At 38.8% G+C, this 13,906-nt stretch overlaps 1 pseudogene; it reads left to right on the forward strand.

Moving 5' to 3' along the window:
* Positions 1-3,634: 3,634 nt before the first annotated feature.
* On the forward strand, positions 3,635-4,278 carry LOC111761858 (alpha-internexin pseudogene; annotated as a pseudogene).
* The last annotated feature ends 9,628 nt before the right edge of the window (positions 4,279-13,906 follow it).

The following is a 13,906-nucleotide window of genomic DNA, read 5'->3' on the forward strand; positions in this document are numbered from 1 at the left end:
GTGGTGGTGAGGAGGTTATTTAGAAAACCTGGATGCCATCAACTGGTTTCTGTTTATCTGTTTGTTTAGTGCCTTTTCCATCATCGATGTTTCTGATGGGAGTTAATGTATGATACACAATTCTTTACATATCATGTTCACTCTCATATGTCTATTCATATACACATACTTCAAATATCCTTGTCTCTGATCTTCCAATCTTTTCCCTTCTATGTCCCCGACTAGGCCCAGAACATTCACAAACGAAATACCAAATAGTTACAAAAGTGAGTATTTACAGTGACTGTCTATACAGTTATTTTTTAAAAAATTAAGATTGGCTTATTTATTTAATTTTTAAAAATGTAATTACATCTTATTATATAATTTTATGAAAAGTAAATTATTTGCAAATATAGCATTTGATGTTCATTTAGTAACCAATGTAAAGAAAGGATATATCTAGGCCTCCATAAATCATATTCTAAAGTAATATTAACTGTTTGTTATTGCAACATGCTATTTATCTGAAATGTGTAACTAATATGAATGAATGCCATGCCAATTTATGAGTGTCACTGGATTTGTAAACTGGAACACAAAGAGAAGGGAAAATAATGCTGGGAAATAATATTTCATCATGCATGAATCTATTACATTCACTCTGAGAAGAAGGTGTCAGCAAGAAAATTAATTTGTCTAAGTCCTTCTATCCTTCAAGTCCTGCCTGCATTCAGAAGCAGTTTCTGAGTCTCATACTGGAATAAGAACGACCCTCAAACCTTCACCACTTAAAAAGTTAAGCTGTGAAGAAACCTACACACAGCTGCTGTTAGTTTTGTGTTTGTAGGGCGAGGAGGGATTGGGAGCAGCAGCTACCTGGGGACTGAAAGCAGATGTTTAGGGTTCCTGTATGTTTGTTCTCACCGTTGAGGGACCTGTGCCTGTATGCTCTTTACTATGTGTGCTGATGGGTGTGTGTTTTAAAAACACATGGGGTGCTCTAAAACTCAGGACCCAGGGAGGGGTCTGGATGAATTTTTTTCTGGGGGGCTTTGGGGCTCATGAAACAGCAAGGTTGACTGCAGCATTAGTGCTTATTTAAGTGTGGCTTTGTAGGGTTTTAGTGTGTCGGAGGTAATTGGCCAGAACCACCACCCACATCTATTAATATGAATTTCACACAAAGTATGACATTCCTAAGGAATCCCGTTTCCTTACCTAGGTGCCAGCTACATGTTGTTCTTTGTTCTGTTGTGGTTTCTTTTATTCTTCAAGGTTGCAATTGATGTCTATTTAAATCCAAATCTAATTCCTGAGTAAAAATGCTGAAACTAAGAAGACTTACCAAAATATTTTATTCTAGGCCTAAAGTCCTAGGGATTGTTTTGAGTTCATTCTAGAGAAAAAACAAAACAAACAAACGAAATCAATAATAACAACAGAACACACCTTCTTCTCTGGAAAGGATTTCTCCAGAATACAGACAGTATAGATTTTGCCTCTTGATCTAGACAAATTCTTAATATGTTATTCTGTTCTTCCTCTGATAGTATTTTTTTCACTTTTTAATTTATTTATATATTTTTATGCATTGCTTTTTTATTTTTAATAATTTTTAATACATTAAAAATTTTTAAAGATGCTGTTTGTTTTTTTTTTTTGATCAAAGTAAACATTATTATTGCTGTAGTGGAAGAACTTGTAACATTGATATAAAGAGAGTGGTTACCAGAGGTTCTGAGGGGAATGGCAGGGAAGAACAGGTAAAACATGAGGCATCCTGGAGATACTGGAACTGCTCCACATACTATTGCAATGATGGATATAGGTCATTATACATTTTGGCAAAACCTATAAAATTGTATGGCACAAAGTGTAAAACATAATGCAAACTGTAGGCCTTGGCTAGTAGCAGTGCCTTAATATCTATTCATCAACTGTAACAAATGTACCACACTAATATAAGATGTTATCAATAAGGGAAAATGTGAGCTGGGGAGGGAGTGGGGTACATGGGAATCCCCCACATTCTTTATGTAACGTCTCTGTATTCTAAAACTTCCCTGAAAACAACTTTAAAAAAGTAAAATATAATTAAAATAAAAACAGGATACCATTTCATATCCATTAGAAAGGTTGTTATTAGAAAATCAGAAAATAACAAGTGTTGGAGAAGATGCAGAGAAATAAGAATATGCATTCATTGAAGTTGACAGATATATACCCAAAAAAGGATTTGACAACAGGGACTCAAACAAATATTTGCACATAAAAGTTCATAGTGGCATTATTCACAATTGCCAAAAGATGGAAGAAACCCAAGTGTCCAACAACTGATGGATAGATAAATAATATGTCATATATATACTATATATACACAATGGAACATTATTCCCACATGAAAGGGAAGGAAGTCCTGATACATGCAACAACATGATGAACCTTGAGGATATAAAGTGTGAAATAGTCCATACACAAAAGGACAAATATCACATGATTTTACTGATTTAAAATATTGAGAATAAGTCAGAGCCTAGAATATAGGTTGCCAGAGGATGGGGTGGGTATAGGGAATTGGTAGTTCTGGCTTAAGGTTTACAAAGTTTCTATTTTGAATAATGGAATTGTTTTGGTAGTGGATGGTGTGATGATAGCACACCAGTGTGAACACAACAGCACTACCATATATGTCTGAATTTGATTAAAAGAGGGAATATTACATTGTGTATATGGTAACAGAATGAGCCCTAAATTAAACCAAGGACTATAGTTAATAGTACAATTGTTACAATTTACTCTCATCAATTTTAACAAATGTTCTACACCAAAGCAAGGTGTTAATAACTGGTTGGTATTTGGGAATTCTCTATTTTATGCATGGTTCTTTTGTAAGCTACAACTTCTCTAGTAAAATAATTTAACAAAATATGTTCTGCATCAGAATGTAGCAGAAGCATATGGGTCACAAGGTTTTTGTCCTTTTCTGATAAGGTAAGGAGACTCAGAAACCATAGAATCTGATGTTTTAGAAAAGTGGCTTCTGAAATCCTGTCCTGAATTAACCATCATTTGAACCAATGTTCCTGCCTTTCTTTCTCTCATTGTATGTGTGTGTGTGAGTGAGAGCATTAATTTTCTATAAACTATAAATTATTCCATAAATCACCATTACTAACTAAATGTAGCCCCATCTAGCACAGCTCTCCACTCCGCTGTAACTCCAGTCACAGCCATGCACCCAGTCCTAGTCCAAGCGCCATGAGCTTTGGCTCAGATCACTACCCATGCACAGCCTCTTCCTACCACAACGTGTTTAGAGAAGGCTATCCACTGTCCACATACCTCTCCAGGGCCAACGGCATGGGCAGCTTCCTCTTGCAATTGCTGTGCCACTGCCATGTGGCCTTGTCATGTGCCCTCTTTGACCACCTGCTCCTCAGCTTCAGTGCTCAGCCTGGGCCTGGACCTAAGTCCAATGGCAGCAGGCACCAAAGAGTACAAAATCATATGCACAACGAAGAAGGAACACCTGCAGGACCTCAATGACCACATTGTCATACTCACTGAGAAGTCGCATGAACTGGAGATGCAGCTCCAAGCGCTCAAAACCGAGCTGACCACACTATGGTAGTGCCACACTGAGACTTCACACATGATTGGCTCTTCCAGTGCCAGTTGCAAGATTTGCAAGCACAGCTGGGGAGGCAAGCTGAGAGCACTGGCCAAGGAGAGGCAGTGGCTGCTGGCTGTGGGCATGAAAATGCCCAGTGTCCTGAAGATGCAGCAGCCTGACTTGAAGGGTGCCACACTGACCCACCTGGACTTCGAGAAGAAGTTGGAGTCACTGCTGGACAAACTCGCCTTTGTGCACCAGGTGCATGATGAATGCTGCTGGCCACTCTGCAGCCATGATCACAGGCTGTGGGCCAAGGTGGATGTGGTTGTGGCTAAGTCAGATTTGAAGTTGGCACTGAGAAATATCCATACCCAGTATGAGTCCCTGGCTGACAAGAACCTGCCATCAGATGAGGAACGGTACAAGACCAAGTTGACAACATGAATGAGTAGGCTGCATGTAGCACTGAGGCCATCTGGATGAGGCCAGAGGAGATTCATGAGTGTCAGCTGCAGATATGTACCATTGAGACTGAGCGGCTGCGTGGGACTGAGTCCTTGGAGAGGCAGATCCTGGAGTTGGAGAAGTGGAACAGCACTGAGTTGTTTGGTTACCAGCATAGCATTGGGAAGCTAGATATTGGTATGGGTCGAGCAGGAAGTGTGTGGGTCCCCTGCTGAGCGAAAGCAGAGCGAGATCAGGCAGAAGAGCAGCAGGGTGGTCATGTAGAGGCTGTAGTCCAGGAGGGAGAAGTGCTGCAAGGCACTGGGAAGGCCCTGCACCTCCAGCCAACAAGGCCCAGGTCTGAGATCCTCTGCCACTGTCTTTCAAAGCCTTCCCTGAGTAAGCCACTATCCACCTTTGTCCTGAATACATATAATGAACCAATTCACCTATAAGTTAAGCTTGATGTTTTTCTCCTCCTTCAGTTGTTTGCATGGGAACCTCCATATGGCCACACATGTGAGCTGAGAGAGCAGAGCTCGAGTAACCATGGCTGATGAAATGCAGATTTCCAATATCTGCTCTTGCAGCTTGCATGCACCTTCTGGTTGTGCTTGTGCTTGAACAAGATATACCTCTTCCATCTTAACAATAGGTTGTTGCTGTGCCACATGACTTTATGACTTGTCAGGTCTTACAGGGACCCAACTTATGCTGAGCGATTATGGAGGCATGGCTTTGTGGTATCCCTTGATTAGTCTACTATGGTTTAGAAGCTGTCTTTAAAAATACATGCATTCTCAGTGGCCTACCCTGTAATTTTCCTACTAGGACTGTCCATAAATTTCACAGTGTCTTTATCTACCACTGACTCTTTCAGCATAAAATCAATGGGATTGTATAACCCAAGCAGTGAGACTCCTTGAACCACAGCGCACGTCCCACAGAACTCTTTCTTTTCCTTTTTTTTTAATTTTTGAAAATTTAATTGCCTTTTTTAAAAAAAGATACATAAAATCACAAAAAATATTACATTAAAAAATATAAGAAAAAAAATATAAGAGGTTCCCATATGCCCCACACCTCACTCCCCCCTCCTCCCACATCAATAACCTCATTTATCATTGTGGCACATTCATTTCATTTAGTGAAAACATTTTGGAACACTGTTGCACTGCATGGATTATAGTTTACATTGTAGTTTACACTCTCCCCTAGTCCATTCAGTGGGTTATGGCAGGATACATAATGTCCAGCATCTGACCCTAAATATCATTTAGGACAACTACAAGTCCCAAAAGTGCCCCCACATCACATCTCTTCTTCCATCTCCCTGCCTTCAGCAACTATCATGGTGACTGTCTCCACATCAATGATAAAGTTTCTTCCATTGCTAGAGTCACAATAGTTCTATTTTGTTCCTCCACCCTGTGGACCGTGGGATGGTGATGTCCACCCCACCTGTAAGGGGCTTAGATCCTGTTAGGTTGATGGATGTGATTCTCCTGCTTGCAGTTGTAGGCACTCTCGGTTCCCTGGTGTAGTGGTTGACCATCTTCAACTCCCCATTAGCTGACCTGGGTAAATCCAATGAATTGGAGAGTTGGAGTTGCAACTCTGCTGAGGCTCAGGGCCCAGCTGGCACATGGCCAGTCCAGAGATTCAAGTCTCCTGAGTATACACCAACCCTAGTGCCAACCACAGGTTCAGTAAAAGTGACAGAAGAGGCATGTGAAGAAAGGTCACATCTGAGTCCAACTCCATCACACGCAGGAGCACAAATTCCAAAGTAGAGCCCACTGACAAGGCACTGAACTCCAGAGCCATCTGCCATGATCGTAGAACCTGTGTGTCTCCCTAGTCCTCAGGAGCACAAGTACCTGGGGTTGGTTGTATCTACTTTGGCTGTCTCTGGTATCCTGCTGAGACATGAGTAAGTGTGACCCCTCTGATGATTTCCTGACTCTTTTTTGAAAACTCTTAGCCATGTAAACTCATTTGTCTTTTTACCATTATCCCCCTTTTATTCAAGGCATTTTTCTAGTTGCATCACCAGCTACTGACTGGTAGTAATCCCTCAGTGCCAGTGAGGCTCATCCCCAGGAGTCATGTCCCCCACTGGGAGGAAGGTAATGCATTTGCATGCTGAGTTTGACTTAGAGAGTGGCCACATTTGAGCAACATGGAGGTTCTTAGGAGGTAACTCTTAGGCACACTGCAGCTCTAGGTCTAGTTGAAATTTCAGGCACACAGGCTCATAAGCATAATCATCAGTATGAAGGGCTCATCATTCAACCATTCTTCTACACTGGTCTTTGACCTTGCACTTGGGGGATTGTTGCTGTTCCATTGGGGAATGTGACAGAGCTCCCCTGGCTAGGTGTTTGTAACTGTAACTACTATGAAAATACTCAATGAATATCTGAACATTTTTATATACCCTATATACATGCCCTGGAGAAATGCCTCCCAACCATGTGTCCCCCATTAATAACACCACACACCAGTGTTCCTCCGCTGTCATAGTTGAGGCCCTCTGTGCTCCAAAACTTCTTAAAAATGAAGCCTAATATATTGCCAAGTTCAATTAGTAGGAAAATGAAATAGTAATAGCAGTTTTAAAGATTAGAAATAGAATACACACTAAATTAGAAAAACTAAAATAAAGTAAAAAATAAATTGGGGTGTTAAAAAATGAAAACTTTGTTTTTGATGTTTTGCCTTTAATCACTGTAATAGGTGTTGTCCTGTATGTAGAGTGGCAAGGTCCGATGCAAAATTGGCATCTTTTTGTGTCACCTAATACATGGTCCAAAAAGTATTCTAAGATGTGAAATATGTTCTCTCCAGGACCCAAAGATGTCTATTAGGTGCTAGGCTTCCTTCTTTGTAATAGTGGATGCAAAATGCAGCAGTTGGTATTTTATTTTGGAGGAGATGTCTCAACATATCAGGACCACTGGAGGCCTAAAAGTTTACTGAAGTAGCAATATCCTGTATCTTCAAATTTCATTTTCTAAGCTGTAGCTTATGTGCTTTTACCAAATCTTCCTGTATTCTAGCCAACTGTTATTCATCTTTCCCAACCAGCTTTATGCCTAAATGTAATAGATTAATATGAAGTAATTGGGGATATATAGATGATCAAGATATCTTGAGATAATATCATGACAAATGTTGGGAGAATTATCTTAGCTCTGCAGAAAAACTCTAATTGCATATTGTTGTCCATTGCTTGTGAATCCTGTTTCTGCTTCTCTTTTCTGTTTAGGATAGAAAATAATCCATTTCCAAATTAATGCTTACTTACAATATAACTGAAGTAATATTAATTTGTCCTAGTAAAGTTCCACATCTGGTATAACTTCTGTGATTGTGGATACTATTTGGTTGAACTTGAGGAGTCTACAATCATTCTCCAGATTCACTCTAGTTATTAGAGGGGATAATGTTGAATTATTAATAAATGGCATATGGTAGGAATCACAACCCCTGCATCCATTATGCTTTTAAAAGTGGCACTAATTTCTATCACCCACCCTAGGATTTGATACTCTCTTGAGTCTCATCTTTTTCTGCTTGCCCACAGCATGAGACAAGGGTTTCTTGTTAGCTGTCAAAGAGACTGACTCTCTTACTCTCACATTTAGCTCTCAATTGTTTGTTACTTTCAGCTTTTCATTATCTGCCTTTAGAGCAGCAATGAAATTAGTAAAAACCATTTAATTCTTATCCTTATATTTATCAATTCCATTGTCCATTGTCCATGCTTGAATCATCACACTATCTAAAGCATGCCCCTAAACCAGCAAACACTCATTTTACCGGAGACTGCTTGTGCTCCACTTACCACTCAGCTTGAGGTCTACATTGCTAGCTGAGTAGTGGGTGACTTTTTAATGTTTACCTTCTCAGACCACTAGTGTTATCAACTGCACCCATTGGAACATCTGGAAGTCTTAACACAAGATAGAATTAGGAGTGCAAAAGGTTTACTGGAGAGCGGGAGGAGGAGGCAGGCAGCCATGCACAACTAAGACTATCTCAGCCTGCCTGAAGCAAAGATTTATATTAGAGGAAAACTGCTTCGGGTGCAGTCTCTGTAACTGAGCTTTAATCAGTCATTGGCTGGGAGCCAAAGTGAGAAGAGCATGACCTTCGCTCAGAAGCTGAGGCAGACCTTAAAGGAGTTAACAGTGAAGGTTATCAGCTTACTGCATTCTCACAGCTGAGCAGCAAGTTCCTTCTTGAAGGGGGATTTGCAGGTCACTTCATCATGTCTGCCACACCTTACATAAAATATATTTTTCACTCTAATTTTTGAATCTGTTTCTGACTATAATGATAAATCCAGGAATTGGAAACTTAAAATATTACCCTTGCTGGAGCTGATCCTCACCTCTCAGGAGGGACAGAAGCCAGTCATTATTATATTGCCAGAGGAAGGAACCAAGGGGGAAATGTACTCATTAGTAGTGATTAAATCTTTATCTTATTGATTTCAAGTGTATGACCTTCCCCAACCTGTTGTTTGCCTTTTCATTCATTTAATTCTTGATTTCAGGGAGAATACAAGGTGTGGAAAAAGGGGATTAAATGCTGTAGTCATTTTACAAAGCAGAGTTTAAGCAACTGGGGTATTGGTTTAAAAAATACAGTAGAAATTTTGGAAATTTCCAAATTAGAAATAAATGGCTTGCTTGAGGAAGTCCACGTAGAGAAATACTAATTATTAGATACCTAGAATGATTGTTTTCTGGTGTAGACTACTACAATTCATTTAATGAGTACCATAGGCCTATACTGGTTACATTTTATTTAAAAAGATTTTTTAATGAAAAATAGACTTACTTAGTAAGTGAGTAGTTTTGAATAATATTGCAGAACATCTAACTTTTTTAAAGCCTTCTGGAAACATTCAATTTGATTACGGCATTTCTATCTACTTTATGTTATGCTTGTTAATTAAAGCAAGTCCCCAAAGACCTCTGTCTGCCACCTATGTGTTCTGATTGGAAGTGTCCTATATATGTGAAGGTGAAGATATTTCATAGAAATATTTTATAAGACAGTCATTTTACTAATCCACACTGTTTTATTCCATCCGTGGTGCAGCATATACTTGAAAACAAAGAATTTCACTTAAATGTTCTCTAAGTGAGATAGTTTCCTAGTCCACATTGGCCTTCCCCAATGCTTTTTACATCTATTTGTGAGTTTGGTACATTTAAGGTTGACATAGCACAAGCAAAATTGCAAATTTATTGTAGGTGTAATGGTGGGAAAATTTGCTATCTAAAATAATGGTTTTATAAGGAGGGTGCACATTGTTAAGTTTTTTTTCCTATTAGTCCTTCAGTGGGTTTGAATATGTAAATCTGGGTTTTGAACTAAATTTCAAAGCAGGTCTATGGGATAAGGAATTGCTCTGAGAAGAATTTGTAGTTCTCCTTGGGGGGAGAAGGTAAGAGGGAGAAGGTGAGAAGAGATTATGAAGAAGGAAGAAGATAGGAATTCAGCAAGTCTGGGAGAAGCAGAAATTCTAGGTTCGGCAGCAGGATCAGTGTAAACAAATTTCTGGAGTGGACTGGTCATAAATTTAATATAAAAAATTATGTTGTGGAAGTAGACTTGGCCCAGTGGTTAGGGCGTCCATCTACCACATGGGAGGTCTGCGGTTCAAATCCCAGGCCTCCTTGACCCATATGGAGCTGGCCCATGCACAGTGCTGATGCGCTAAAGGAGTGCTATGCCACACAGGGTTGCCCCCGCGTAGGGGAGCCCCACACGCAAGGAGTGCGCCCTGTAAGGTGAGCTGCCCAGCACAAAAGAAAGTACAGCCTGCCCAGGAATGGTGCCACGCACACAGAGAGCTGACACGACAAGATGACGCAACAAAAAGAAACACAGATTCCCGTGCTGCTGACAACAACAGAAGCGGACAAAGAAGAACATGCAGCAAATAGACACAGAGAACAGACAACTGCGGTGGGGGGTGGAGGGGGGAGAGAAATAAATAAAATGAATAAATCTTCAAAAAATTATGTTGTTTCTATTTCTGTGTGGTAAATCTTATTCTGACTTCTTCAGGTCTTCTGCAGGATCTGTGAAACACATAAGTGCCTTATGTGAGAGGCAGAGTATGTTTCTGTGACGTTTGCTTAATTGTTTCAAACAATTGCAGAAGGAAATTGAGGCTGAATTCCATTGGACTGATGTACATCAGAGAGGGCATCATCATTAGTTAGAAGAAAAAAAACCATTCACAGAATTAATTCAGCAGAAGCTGGAATTTACAACACTCTAGTCCCTTATGATTAAGAGAAATCTTGGAAGGTTTTATTGAATAGCGGAAAGAGGGCTCAAGTCCCTTATCTAGATTTTAAGAAAGAGGCAATCCATTAAAATCTGAGTTATACAGGGATAATGGAATCCAAGGATAGGAATGCACCTAGACCTCAGTAATAGACCAACACCTACTCTCCAGTTCATTGTACTCTCCCAGGTAAACTAACAAAATGATGATGTTGGACAATGAACACCCCCAAATCAGAGATTATCTTCAAAATCGAGCAAGACAATTCAATCCATCTGGTCCATGGGATCTAAGCCCCATCTCAATTAGAAATAGAGAGGGCATCTCTATCCCAAAATTCTCAAGATTGAGGAATGAACAAACATAAGGGGGGGTGCAAGTGTAGACTAAAGTAGACTTATTATTTTAGCAATGAAAGAGTTGTAACACTGATATAAAGATAGTGATCACCAGAGGTTCTGTAGGGAGGGAGAGGGAAGAATTGGTGCAACATGGAAATTTTTGGGACACTGGAATTAACTTAAATGACATAGCAATGATGAATACAGGCCAATAAACATTCTGTCAAAACTTATAAAATTGTGTGGTGTGAAGTGTAAACTATAATGTAAAATACAGACCATGGTTAGTAGCAGAGCTTCAATATATGTCCATCAATTATAACAAATATACAACACTGAAGAAAGATGCTGTTAATGGGGAAGGGGGGGGGGAGTGATGGGGGGTACATGAGAATCTCCCTATATTTTTGATATAACATTTATGTAATCTAAAGCTTCTTTCAAAATAAAATTTAAGAAAAGAATTGTAGATGATGATTGTAATATATTCTTAGGAGAACATAAACTAGGAAAAGAAATTAGTTGTCCATTGGAAGCAAAAATTCTGAAGGTTACTTCTTCATTTTACTTAATGAAATGTTTCATTTTTGTATGATAATATTATTATATTTAGCTAGTTGTATTGATAAAGTACCCATTAATAATAAATATGGTTTGCATTGTATACTAGTTCAGGGATTTTGATTTTAGAGCACCGTCATTGATAGATATATTGTTCTTACTTTCCTATACTCATCCTCTTATTCTTTTGATATATGGATTAGGAGCATTTCATCCCCACTTCCAAATGTAACCGGTGTTTTAATCCCCTGGTTACCATATATTATAAACTGCCTTTTCCAATAATAAATCATGTCAACATTCAAAAATAACATCCACTGAGAGAATTTACTGACATATAATTAATAGAACAATTGAGACAAGGGGAAGGATGCACTTATTATAGTCAAGAATGTATGATTGATGGCAGAGCAAATTTTTTCATGAAAAATTTATGTTACACTCCCTAAAGACCATCTGGGAAGTCTTCCCTGGAGGCTTACCTGTATAATTCTGAGTTTAATAACAATTCTAGACATCATGTAATTAATTACAACTTTCAAATGATGTTGAAGATAGCCAAACAAGATCTCCTCAAGGACAGTCTGACTGTAATTACTGTTTAAGAGCTTAATTCAGTCACAGAAAGAGGTCTGAAATGTCATATATATTGATTTTTAACTACTTTATCTTCAGTCTCACAGAATAAAGAATAGTTAGGATATGTTTGAATATATACATGTATGTGCATGTATGAGGTGTAAATGTTTTTCTTAGGTCATATTATCAATACTGTCTTCACATATTGTGTAAACATAATTATGTCTGATTGACTATTCTTTCTAAGCTATGTTCCCTTTGGGGAGGGGCAGGTGGAGACAGCAGACCCCCTTTCTGTCCATTGTAATTGCAATTTTGGTGTATATATATATACATATATATGTAATATCACTGCTTAAAATACTGACAATAAACCCCATTAAACTTTTTTATGTATGTATTAGTCAGGAAAGGTTATGATATATCTCAGACAATTATTTAGCCCTGAAATTTCAGTGACTTAACACAATTTTTTCCCTCATTCATGAAAAATATCCAGTGCAAATTAGTGGCTGGAATTGGTGGTGAGGTGGGGTTTGGAATCACGGTCACTCAGGACCCTGTCTGATGGAGGCCCTGCCACCTTATATCTGAACTGTCTGGAAAATATGGACTCCCCCATCCAGGCAACAGGTGCTAAGGTTTCTTGCACTGGAATATAATGCATTGCTATGGAAAAAATGTATGTAATACCATTGACTAGAACTAGTCAAGTGGCTCCATCCAACACAAAAGGACTAGGAAATATGAGAGAGCACATGGAATATTTGGTGAGCCATCATTACTTACTGTATTCCAGACTTACGTTTGTTGAGCAGGAGAAATTTTCATGAAATTAAATGAACAGATAATTTAAAAATAGTAAACTCTTTGTTCCTTTTGCTTTATTCTAAGGGCACGGCACATATAAAAGATAATGACATAGGCAATCACTCACTTTCCTTCTGATTTTCATGCAGAAGACAACTGTTCTACCTTACTTTGACAGTCATCTCAGTCTTGAGTTGGCTGTGGATTTCTCAATGTGCCAGAAAGGAGATACTGAGCACTACCAGGTAACTGTCCCTAGAGGCTTTTCGATTGATAAAAACAAACATCCAAAACCCACACAAAACAAAATACAAACCCTTGTTGTGGTGATGTAAAGTTAATTTCTGCTTGAGAACTTATTGCTTAGGGTAGAAGAAAAACTGCACAGTCCTGACATTTCCTCCTCCTTCTCTTTAATCTTCTATCGCTAATCTCCTTGTAAAGAGAGACATGTTGAATGAACAGATGCAGTCTCCACCTCCAGCTATTTACTGTAAACTAACTCCTCATTACTTAACCTTTCCCCATATGACCGATATATGAGCTGGGATCACTAAAAACCAAATGAGATACTGGTGAACTACAAGAGTAATCAGAGGTAACCAGCAGCCTTTGCACTGCCAGAAACATAAGAGGTTCTTTTGAAAAATATTTAACATAACACTTTAAACATTATTCTTTTCATTTAACAATAATTTAAGGAGGAATCCAAAATACGTGTGCTGATTTTAGGAGGCACAAAATGTCTAGCTATTTGATAAAATATCACAAACTGGTCCCAAATTAGATTCAATAACTATTCAAATTGCATGCAGAGAGAGACATATTATCTGGCAAGAAAGCCTGGAGTGAGTCGCATTTATGATAGATCAAATTTATTTTTGTTTCATTCGAATACGAATGCCTACTTATATGACAATTTAGGAAAGGCTTTGTGAAACATAGGTCTGGATGAATTTTTTGTGGTTCCTAATTTTGCATGGTTTTTAAAAAACATTGAAATCACTGTTGCACATTCTTAAAAATGAACCTTCTTACAGAAATCAGAATCAACATTTATTGTAACTAATTAGGATAGGAAAAATTGCTAGCAAAAATGATTCACTAGTGTGAAATTTTGAGGGCCCATTTGAAACTCTTTTTGGGGTCAAGGGGAAGCACTAGATACCTCCAAACAACAGGCCTCCCCTTGGCCCCCTGAGAGCTAACAGATGGGGCAACCAATCAGAACAGCAAACAGCTGGCGCCCTTCCCCAA

The sequence above is a fragment of the Dasypus novemcinctus genome, chromosome 5 (assembly GCF_030445035.2).
Source record: "Dasypus novemcinctus isolate mDasNov1 chromosome 5, mDasNov1.1.hap2, whole genome shotgun sequence".
Taxonomy (NCBI): Eukaryota; Metazoa; Chordata; class Mammalia; order Cingulata; family Dasypodidae; genus Dasypus; species Dasypus novemcinctus.